The sequence below is a fragment of the Tachypleus tridentatus genome, chromosome 13 (assembly GCF_004210375.1).
Source record: "Tachypleus tridentatus isolate NWPU-2018 chromosome 13, ASM421037v1, whole genome shotgun sequence".
Taxonomy (NCBI): Eukaryota; Metazoa; Arthropoda; class Merostomata; order Xiphosura; family Limulidae; genus Tachypleus; species Tachypleus tridentatus.
Window position 1 is genome coordinate 90,434,082 of NC_134837.1, and position 12,038 is coordinate 90,446,119.

The 12,038-nt window shown below is 32.9% G+C and overlaps 1 protein-coding gene across 6 annotated transcripts in view; it reads left to right on the forward strand.

The window, feature by feature from the left end:
* LOC143240928 (putative polypeptide N-acetylgalactosaminyltransferase 10) overlaps positions 1 to 12,038 on the forward strand; it is a 165,579-nt gene that overhangs the window by 28,242 nt on the left and 125,299 nt on the right. Inside the window, exon 2 of one of the 6 annotated variants that reach the window (XM_076484189.1) lies at positions 6,291 to 6,319. The exons of 4 other annotated variants lie outside the window; for them this stretch is intronic. The gene's annotated coding sequence lies outside the window, so the exon portion shown is untranslated. Of the gene's footprint in view, positions 1 to 6,290; positions 6,320 to 9,372; positions 9,456 to 12,038 lie in introns of those variants that run through there. One more of the 6 variants, XM_076484190.1, reaches the window with a different exon arrangement.

The window sequence follows — 12,038 nt, forward strand, 5'->3', positions numbered from 1 at the left end:
GGGAGCACTGGAAACCCTTGTCTCGAAAAAGAGGAAAGTAGCCAAGATTGATTAAAGGAAATTAAGTGATTTGAAATTTGACTGTAATTTATGCAGCAGAGCAGAAGTTGATATCAGTGACTGAAAAACATTTTATTATTATCTGCAGCATATAGTGCCAGTGGTTTATTTTAAAGCATATCATTAATTTTATTTTGAAGCAATGTCAAAGCTTTCCTTGATTTGCTGTTTCAGTTTGTATTGTGAAAGAATGAAAATATACTGATATTGAGGTACCAGTAATTTACTGACAAGATTGTATAGATGAACAAGTTTTACTGTAGGTAGTCATGTAGAGTAATTTTAAGTAATTTGAAATTTTAATGGAATACATGCAGCAGAGCAGTAGTTGTTGATGTCAGTGACTGTACAAAATTTAATTTCTGAGGCTTATCACTGATATCAGTAGTTTAATATTGAACCATATCAGTAGTTGAATTTTTAAGCAATGTCATAGCTTTCCTTCATATGCTGTTTTAGTTTGTATTGTCAATTTGTGAAAGAATGGAAAATTCCCTGACATTAAGGTACCAGTAGTATAATGACAAGATTGCATAGATGAACAATTTGAACTGTAGGTAGTCATGATTAGTCAAAAGAGTAATTTTATGTGATTTGAAAATTGTATGGAATATATGCAGCAGAGAAGTAGTTATTGGCAATGACTGTAAAACATTTAATTGGCAGCATACCATCAGTTGATGATGATGATGTTATTGATGACAAAAGGATAATAATGAAATGATTTGTATTTGAAATATTTACTGAGTTATTTTGGCTTTATTAACTCATATTACTAATATATTTTGATTTAGAAAAAAATTAAACTGAATAAATAGCAAATAAATAATCTTAAATTTCATTTATTTATTTTTTATTTTATTTGTTAATCTTAGATATTTTGATATATCTTCTAAAAAATGAATGCAAATTAAAAGAATAAATCAATCTGCTAAAAACTGTAAATGAAAGTTATAGTTTTTATTAGTTTGATTTAGTCTTTTAATTTCCTTTTGTTATTTTACATGATATATATTGTGTACTTTTCCAACATTGCAATGTCAAAAAACATAAAGAAATTATGTCCCAGATTGCACCAAATCACACCAAATAGCATCCATTTTTTTTTAATTTCCCCCCGAACCCCCTAGTCAGGCGCGGCTGCGCCGCGCTGTGGCGCTCTGGCGCCAGGCTATATACCTTTTCCTCTTTTTTTCATAAATGTCATTCGCATGCCTGAATAAGAATTTGTTCTTTTATCAGTTAATTATTTTTATACTGGATGTAGTTTCCTTGAAGATGTTTTTATGCATCATTTTTGTAAGTTTTGTTTATTTTTGGAATTAAATAGAAAGCTGCGCAATGGGCTGTCTGTGCTCTGCCCACCACGGATATCGAAACGCGGTTTTTAGCAGTGTGAGTTTTTTGACATTCCGCTGTGCCACGGGGGAGCTTTTTTAGAATTAAGCATTTATTATGTCGATAAACCTGATATACTGCCCTTGTTTTTATAGAAATGACTTTAAGTTACGTTTTTTTTTGTTTTCCTATAAGTTTAAAGTGTACGGCAATATTTTGTTTTCTCTAATAGAGAAAATAATGAATAATATGACACCGCGAGTGTGCTAATGAGCAACAGGAGAGAAAATTAATAATTCATAATTAGAATACCTTTTACAAGTTAATGAGCAGACTGACTTTAATTTAATATTTAAATTAATGTTTATTAACATGCAGGTTTAAGACACGCCACGTGATTCATGGTCAGTAGTGACCTGGACGTTTTGTTAGTGTGCAGAATTGTTTTTGTTTTGTTGTTCTCAAAATAGCGTTCTATACTTTTTGGACATGGGTGCTTTGTAAGAGTTAGTCAAATTCAACTTTTTGGTCAAAGTAGCCCAAGAGCTGTAGCTTTGAGCAAATATCTAAAACAAGCCAAATGATAAGTGGTTGAAGCGCTCAAAAGTGAATAGATACGTCTTTGCCATATAAAGCACTAAAAGCCTTATCGTATCTTTAACCTTTTATATATAGTATCAAATACTGATATAAAAGCAGTGAGGACAATTTTGTTTGTGTAGCTTGTAGAATTCTACATGTATTTAGAAAGATGTGTTTCATTGTACCAAAGAAAGTTATATCTTTGCTAGGGGGAAGTATTTTCAAAAGATTTAATGAGATATAGGTCTTTTGTGCTCTATATGATAAAAGAAAAATCACGTGTTTAATCGCTTTTACATTGAATTGCCCGTAGTTACACAAGTTAAAAGTTTGATCCTTACGTTGAATTTCACTTGAACTTGTGGTGAACTCAAGTGCAGAGGGTGTCTAAAATTAACTCTTTTGGGACGATTATATTATAGGATTTCAATAAAATTAGAATAAAATTACGTCGCTAAAGTTTTTACATGCTGAGTAATTTATATGTATAAGAATAAAAGAAAGAAAACATGCTTTACGTGTTTCGGTGAATAACATGATTTACTTACGTAAATCGAAACATGTGGAGCGCATTTTTCGTTTGAACCTTGCACAAATGAATTATTGTGTATATAAAAACATTAGCGTTGTTTTTTTTCATTTTCAGTATTTTTGAAGAATGATGATCAGTCTAATATACTAATCATAGGACGTTTTGACCAAAAGTTTTATTCAATAGATATTAAGAAAGCAAATTTTATTTTTTGTGTTACGATGAAAATGCATATTAATAATTTTGAATTGTACAAGTAATGCAAGTGAAGATTACTTTATGACTAATTATTGTAATCAACAAAGCTGCTCAAGGTCACAACGGTGCATTGTAATCGAGAGCTTCTACTGGAGATTTCTGCATACAAGGTAATAGAAAAACGATGCAAGAACTGTGTTCACATTGTTTGCTGTGTGAGTAGTGTCTGGAATGTTAAAGATCGACGTATATATCATCGCATTGGACTATGCATATGTCTACTTAAGCATTCAGGCCTGTCACCTTCACTGATTTCGGCTGGAATTTCTCGATATGGGGTCCTCTTTGTCGCTTTCTCTTAACAAAAAGAATAGATCGTAAAATTCAACTTTAGAGAATGCCAACTGGATAAATAAATATATACTCATTTTGTGTGACAGTATTATACTTTATTGTGTTATACTGTATACTTGTTGTACCACATTTCAATGTGTCGAGTTAAAGGACAGTTTCAATGATGAGAAAGATCGTAAGAGAACAAGACTGGTTTTGGGCATGACACAGTACGTGGCCTTTTAAACTGGAAGTTTAACTCGGATTCCTCAAGCAGTTAACAGAAACCGACGAAGCAGTTATTGAAAGATGCCAAAAGTGTAAAGTACCATTATAACAAAGAACAATAGTTAAGATATGTTGTTTTTTTCCAGTTCTTACAATAAAGTTGTATAACAATATTAGCAAATGACTGTGATTCTCTTGGTATACAAGTCCACTGTAAATGAAAACATCATTTCGGTCTTATAAGTGTAAAAAAATGTCTAAAGAATACACAAAAGTGCACCTTTGATCTGATACCTCTCGATATTCATATATATGGGCAATCGCAAAAGTTCACGCAATTTATTATCGTCGCACTAGTGATACGACTTCACAAAAAAATGTTGTATACCGAACGTATCGCAAAAGTTTTTCCACGGGATTTAAGGAGGTTGCTAATTATAGCCATAACGATATTAATTTATGCATCCGGAAAGTCATAGTCACGGTTAGGAGCATACGAGATTACTTAAGCGTAACTGTTAGTTGATTCAAGTTATAAATAGGAGAAACTCCAGTCGAGTGGATAACGTACTAGATGTAAACCAAAGAGACCTAGCATCAAATTCTAACCATATAGAAATGGTTTTTCTCAAGACTTCCCTGAAGACAGCAGCTAATTAGTAGCCAAGAGATAAGATAAAACTACTTTTATTCTATGTTTTGACTACTAATTCAAGAGGGACTTAGGATCGTATCCCAGCCACTACCAACACAGGAATAGCCTCTTTCAAGACTTCCTCTGAAGACAACAGCTGATTTATAGCCAGAACGTAGGAGATAAGTATATAGTAATTAATGTTTAGTTATATACTAGTCGCGATATGCAAAATATTTGCTCTAGGTTTCATGTCTTTCTCTTAAATTGTCTTTATTTTTACGTACAAAAGTTAAGCTATGCTTTCTTGTAAGCATCAATTGTTAAATTGATAAACCCTTGTCTTCAATTAATTACGCGATCAGATAAGCAAACTGACGTAGACGTAAGTTTAATACAACTATACGTAAAATAAACAATAAAGTAAAGTAATCGCTAACTATAAAAGGCTTATTCCTTTTGTGACTGTCGAGAATGCTTTCACGCTTCTTTTTGGTTAATGCTCAACAATATACATTGATTTTTAACAACGAAACTAACACCTGATTGTTTTCAGGCTAACTATGGTGTTTGTGTTGATGCTCAATATTTATGTTGCTTTGTTATAAATGTTTTTGTTTGATTATTTATTTTAATAAGTTCAGTGATTTAACAACAAAATAGTTTAATTCAGAAATTTTATGATATTGAATTTTAGTCAAAAACAAACCAAAATTCACTAAGTGTTGTTTCAGATCAACCTTACATTATGTATTGCGTCTAATGCTTAAATTAAACTACAGATAAGCCTACTATTACTAACGCTATGGAGTCAGAATTAAACAAAGTTTTAAGTAGTGAATAACTGTTAATTAATAGATATTCTTTTTGCATTTTAACACATATTGCCTTCTTTGTTTTAAAACATAAAGAAACAAAGGTTTATTACAACCAAATACACAATAACACACATTTTGTTCATGGGTAGTATGTGTTATTACTTAATTGCTTATGTTGTAAAAGTACAGAAAATGGCCATTATTTCATTCAAACTTTTCTTTTATGATCTGGATAATGAAATATAGAAATTAACCTATTTTCTATGTAAAAACGGGCAATTCGCACATTTTCATTTGATGAGGTCTGAATAAAACAACATATGAATCAAGATTTGCATGCATTTATACTAATGTTATACAAAAATTTTAGAAGTGAGTAATTTCTCGAGATTTGCGACTGTAATGTAAATCACTTTCACGTATCAGCCCCCAAATATAGTTTCCCATTATGTTTTCGTTATACGCTTCTTGGTAGCGGCGTTTAAGGTCCAGTATATCTTAGCGGAAGCACTTGCCTTGCTCCTCTGAGTATGCTCCCATGTTATGCTTGAATTTATTATGATGAGCGTCAAGGATATGGACTTTCAGGGACATCCTGCAGCCCATTTTGCCGTAGTTTGTCACCAGAGCGTCAACCAGTTCCACATAATTTTCGGCCTTGTGATTGCCCAAGAAGCCCCGAACCATTGCGACAAAGCTGCCACAAGTTTTTTTTTCCCTTCCTACTGAGCTTGGGGAATTCTGGGCACTCCAGGATCTTTTTTAGTTATGGTCCAACGAAGGCATCAGCTTTGACCTGTGCCTCAGACAGCTGAGGGAAGAAGTCTCAAAGGTACTTGAAAGCTGCAGACTCCTTGTCAAGAGTTGTGACAAGTTGTTTCATAAGACCCAGTTTTATGTGCAATGGTGGGAACAACACCTTCTGGAGGTCCACTAGTGGCCCACACTTGACATTGTGCCTCTCCATAGAGAACTCGGTCCGTTGTGGCCAGTGCTTCCTGTTGTAGTGCGCTGCGGTGTCCCTGTTGTTCCAAAGGCAAAGATAATAGAGAAACTTGGTAAAGCCTCCTTCGAGACCCATCATGAATGCCACCATTTTGAAGTCTCTGATAACCTCCCAGCCATACTCATCATACTTCAAGGCTTCTAGCAAGGTCTTGACGCTGTTGTATTCCTCTTTGATGTGCACCGAATGAGCCAAGGGAAGAGACGGATATTTATTCCCGTTATGGAGCAGTACAGCTTTGAGGCTTCTACAACATTCTAGAAAGTTCTTGTAAGGTCGAGAAAATCCTGTGTCAGCTACTTAACACTGAATCTATTTGGAATGTTCTGGAAAATGGGAAAATTGGAAATTATCATTACCCAGGTCACAAAAGCAAAGTTTCAAGAGAAAAATAGGTTTTTTCCATTTACTTTAGGCATAAGCAATTGGGAAATAACACTTTCTGCCCAGGAACAAGAAAAAGTAAAAATTTGTTACATAGTGTTATCTTTTATCCTTTGTGCATTCGAAAAAGTTGAAAATTTGTCTGAATTCCGCACTGTTTTCTTCTTCCTGACCTAGATTACAGTAAAAAGGCTAACGACCCATGTGTAAGTCTTTTTATAGTGTTCATGGCAACACTTCATTTTTCTGCATAGTGTTTACTATAAATGTATGGTTAAAGAATTACCTGAAGATTGAATAAATGATTGAAGAGTAGGTGCATTTTGGTTGTACAGACATATCTGTTTTAGTTTAATTCTATAATTTGCATTAATCATTAATATTGGTTTCCCGTCATTTATATCAGTGGTACTCATAATAGTATGCCGCATGCAATATAAATATATTGTAATATATTATGCTGAAATATTATGGATGCTCTAGTCAGTTGTAGGATCTCTGAAATATTTTATGTAACTGAATTCATTTCTTTTACAACAAATATATCTAGTTATTACAGTAGCCAAAAATTAGTGTGGCCAAAAATCGCTTTCTTTCAAATCACGCAAATTAAAAACAATAACTTTCGTATTTATTTTTTGAAACTTTTCTATTAATGTAAGAAGATTTTCGTATTTCAATTTGAAATATCCATGTAATGAATTCGTGGCAAGTAGTGTCTGAGAGCATTTTTTGATTTATAAATTACAGTATTTCTGTTTGTAAATAATGAAATTGTTTTTTTATCTCAGGTTATTTCCGTGAAAATCCAACGTTTACTGCACAAAAAGTAAATATATTATTTACTTGATGCGAAAGGCAACAAAATTCTTGTCACTTGTATATACCGTGTTTCTCCGAAAATAAGACAGGGCTTATATTAATTTTCACTCCAAAATATGACACTAGGGCTTATTTTCGGGGTATGTCTTATTTTGATATATTAAAAAAATGAAGTTACAAAGTAAAACTATTAAACTAACCATTTAAAATAAACTATTATTAAACTATTAAACTAACTGATTAATACTTATACAAACTAATTAACTAACTATTAAACTAATTAATAAATTAATTTTTTTTATTTCTTTCCTCTTCCTGCCACTCTTAACTAGGGCTTATTTTAAGGGTAGGGCTTATATTAAAACTATCCCCAAAAATCACACTAGGTCTTATTTTATGTGTAGGTCTTATTATTGGAGAAACACGGTGTATACAGGATAAATATGTGTGTACCTAAACGCAATAACTCTGCATTGTCTAAGGTTTAATGTTCATAGTAATAACAAAACCAAAAGTTGAAGTTAGGAAATATTTGGTAATATTGAAGTTAAATAAAAAATGAAAATAGTAAAAAAAGTGTGTTTGTTTATAGCAATGCAAGAAGGTAAATTAAATCTATAATCACCAATTCTGAAGTTGTTTTTGATCAAGTGTTAAAATTCAATGCTTCTAGCATGAGAAAGAAAATTTTGGTATTTCATGATTGTATGCAAAAGAATGAAACAAGTATAATTAATTTTGTTAACACTTTAATAATATATTAGAAATTTTATCAAAACCCTGAAATTATTAGGGTAAATTATACTTATATCAAAGTTACTAATTGCAAATAAGCTCATTGTTAGCATCATCAGTGTTGAAAATATATTTTTGGAAGCTTGCATCTTTTATTAGGTACTTTCTGCCCCCAGTGGCACAGCGATATGTTTGTGGACTTAAAACACTAAAAACCTCGTTTCGATACCTGTGGTGGGCACAGCACAGATAGCTCATTGTGTTGCTTTGTGCTTAATTCGAAACAACAACAACATGGATACTATTGAAACTAATTTTCTAAAATTTTATTTAACATGTTAATCACGATGTCAGTGTAATATTCTTTTGTTGATTCGTATTTCAGAAAATCAGTATATGTGTAAGTAATATGAAATTTAGAAATGCCGCGGACCAGTAAACCGCGAAATCGCTTAAGCCGCTGTAGGAAGCCTTGTCCCAAAATTTTTGATGTATTAAATCTGCTACCTGGCTTTTTAAAGTTTCTCACACTCTCCTTGTCGTTGACACTGACATGACAAATGTGAGCGAGGATTATCGCGGCTCACCGCTAATTTAAGAACGTGTAAAAACGCGGCTTACGAATTTAATCGATTCAAAAGGATATTTAAAAAGAATTTGCTTTAATTTGGGAAATAAATAAAATTTGGTCGTTTGTGCTAAAACGGCACTTGTCAATTGTATCTGAAGAGTCTATACATTAATATTATAATGATCACGCAATGGCCCGGATGAGGCTCCTCGGCGGAGCTGTTGGCGACTTCGGCTTTTCAGTCACAAAGGTTTAAGCTGCGGACCACTTAAGCCGCGGTTAAGCAGGTTGACCCCCCAAATACCGCGGCTTAACGGCGCTCCACTCTAGTTATACTCGTATAGTTTCATATTAGTAACACACAAATGCGCATGACTTTACTTGGACACACCTCAAAATCTAGCGTTATATTTTCTGTTCGGAGAGAAAGATGATGTTCCTCTGTAGATCAGCGGTAAGTTTACGGACTAATAACGGTACAATATAGGTATTAAAACTGTTATTAAAATGAAGTTGATACGTTCGTTTCGACCTCCTTAGGTCATGTTCAGGTTAACAAAGAGTTTGCAACTGACCGTTAACCTGAAGATGACCTAAGAATGTCGATACGCTGTTCTCCACTTTTGTTTAAAACGGTTTTGATACCCATACCAGCCGTCTTAAGATATTTTTTTATTTTCAAGTGGGTTTCTCGTCATCAAGTAAGTGCTACAATTTAGGGTTAGATATCCCGCTGTAGACAGAGTACAATTAGTTCAATGATTAGCTGTACGCTAAAGCAAACGTACAAACCTATCTATATACGGAAAAGTGATAAAGCCAATTTAGTCTAATTCGTATTCCTTTGATTAAGTTGCAGTGGGTATTTTCTAGTTTTTCTATTGCCGCAGAAGTACAGTAAAGTGTTTATTACATATAACATTTACGCTTATAATAGTTTTATATAACCTATGATAATTCAACAGTAAAATATTTTAATAGGGATATAAATGATTTCCATATTTTATTTCATAATTAATATGTATTTACATTAATCTGTTTATGCGTGATTTATTATTTTACTGGGTAATAATGTTATGATTGTCATTTTTTATTGCTTTTTACATACGTTATTGTCCCTTGGTGGCTTAGGGGAATGTCTGAAGACTTGCAACGTAAGTCAAGTGTCGATTCGATATTTGTGGCGTGAATAGTACAGATAGACCATAGTACAGGTTTGTGCTTAATAACAAACATTATTGCTTTATTATAGAGAGATGTGAATGAACAAGACGAGTGTTAACTATCTAATTAAAATTTGTGAAATATGTATGTGTATGGAAGAATATGTGCGAACAGAACGACATTAGTTTACTTGCCATGCTTTAGAATTCGATCAGCTCTTATCCCTTTAATATTGCGATGGAATTTAGAAGCTGATTTGTGTTGTGAATCTCTAATTATCTTGCGCTTTTTACAGTACAAGGGTTTTGTATAATTGACAGTTAACTGTATTGGTTAAATGTCCCTGGAAGTTTGTGCGATAATTACTGGTTCACTATTGTAGATTCTTAATGATGTATTCGTAGTTAAAATAATCACAAAATTTTCGAAACTGTGTTTCCATACAATACTTCAGGCTCAAACGTTTACTCATTTAATACCTTTGTTGCACTAGCACTACTGGCCCTTATTGATTTAATATAGTACATTCGTTAAACAAACTGAATTTCTGCTTGAAATGGTGACAAAAATTAAAGCCTTCAAAATATGCAGGGATTCTGAGGTTAAAAACAGCAACAAAAGAATTTAAAGACTCTTGGTAGATTTTTGGGTCAGATAGTTATTTTGGTAAATAATACAGCTGTTTGGGCTGTCGTCTCTTTCTTCAGTGTTAAATATTTTAAGGTTTAGTGGTAATTTATTCATGTGTGATTTAAATAAAGTGGTTAAGGATGATCATAATATTTTTGTTGTGTGTTGATCACGATTTATAGTGAGAAAGTAATAACTGTTAATGCACTCGCATTATGAAGCTGTCAAATTATGTGATAATTGCGTCTCAACCATTATTTCTGTTGTAAGATTCCTTAATTTCTTGTATGTTACAGTCCTTGTGGATATACGTTTTCATTTGCTCTTACATGTTTTTAACAGTGTGAAGATCATTGAATATGTACGAGATATATATGCATTATGTTTGTGATATTTGTTTTAAAAAATATCGTGAAATCGGAAATTTGTTCCGCAAACTTTCTGTAGTTCTGATATCGAGATAAACAGATTAAAACGTATATCAAAACTGTAAAAGGCTTAACTATTAAATTAATCGGTAAACACTAGTTTCTTTAGTTTTACTTATTTTATGTGATGTAGCTTTGCATCTAGTGTTTTGAGTTGCATAATGGGAAGGGTCACTTTGTTTAGGTTTTTCTCGTGTTCCAATCATTGCACTCAAAGAAAGGATGACAGATAGTCACTTCGAGGACATTCTTGCAGGCCTGAGTTATCCTTAATGTAGCATGTTTATTTCTCTCGTAATGGTTTCTGTCAAGATGACAGCGTGAGTCTATCCGCAATGTAAGAGCTGTTGCACGCTGGTTTACCTAGCACGATCAAGCCATCAGTCATCTGTTCCGGCTTACTCAGTAATTCCAACTTAAGTAGTTATGAGGTATTTTTGAGACTAAACTTGATATAATATTCCTTCTCCTGCATTCCTGAGGGAATTGAAAGTAGCTCCTATTGAGGAATAAATATTAGTAATATTATTTCTTACCCCTCAGCTCACGTTAGTTTAGTATTTACGAATACGTGCTTATATGTGTATAGAATAGAGAGAGAGAAGAAAGAGAATGATTGAAGAAAATAAATCTAGATGTTACTGGATCCAAAATGTTTTGTTTTTCTCTATCGAATTTCCAGTTATATGCATGGTTCTTCGAAGAGTTTTCCTTTTTTTTATAATGTGAAAACATAAAAACAAATATCACACAGTGACATCATATTTCAACTTCTATGGGTTGTCGTAGCAGTCATGCAAGGAAGATTGTTTTCCCTTCGTGTTATATGTCATTGTGTTCACCACGTGAGGCCTTGTGTAAAGAAAGTTTACTGTAAAGTGATGAATTACGATTATTGTTAGCTTCATGTACATTAGTAACACATTTATAATGTATGTGTTTAAAACATTCTGTTTCGCAGGCACATCTAATTACACATTCAGGCCTCGACATCATCGTTGTGTTTCCGAGTCCGTCTATTTCTGTATTTGTCTGTCAAATTTTACAAAGGTCGTCACTCGTTAGCTTGTTATGCTTTTGCTCAGTTATGAAATGAGACGTTTTTCATAGACGATATTTGACACTAATAATAAACCGTAAGCTGAAAAGTACATTATAATCAAATAAACTGTACATTAAATAAATAGCACACAAATTAGGTCAGTAATTTTGAAGTAAAAAAAGGATAAAAGAGAGAAACATCTTAAAATGCGTTTAACAAATTATTTCCTTCAGTGTGTTATTATTAGGAACTACAGTATACTCCTTGTGCGAAAATTTATGATAAAAAAATCAAATGAACGACACTATTATAAGAGAAGCATTATATGGGAAGGGATGGGAATGGTGAGGGACAAATAAGTCATTCAAGAAAACAATAGGAGGGGATGGGAATGGTGAGGGACAAATAAGTCATTCAAGATACCCATGGGAGGGGATGGGAATGGTGAGGAACAAATAAGTCACATTCAAGATACCCATTTTAGTTCGAAATCAGCTTTTTAAGGCATGGAGTATTTTCATTGTACTGTTAGG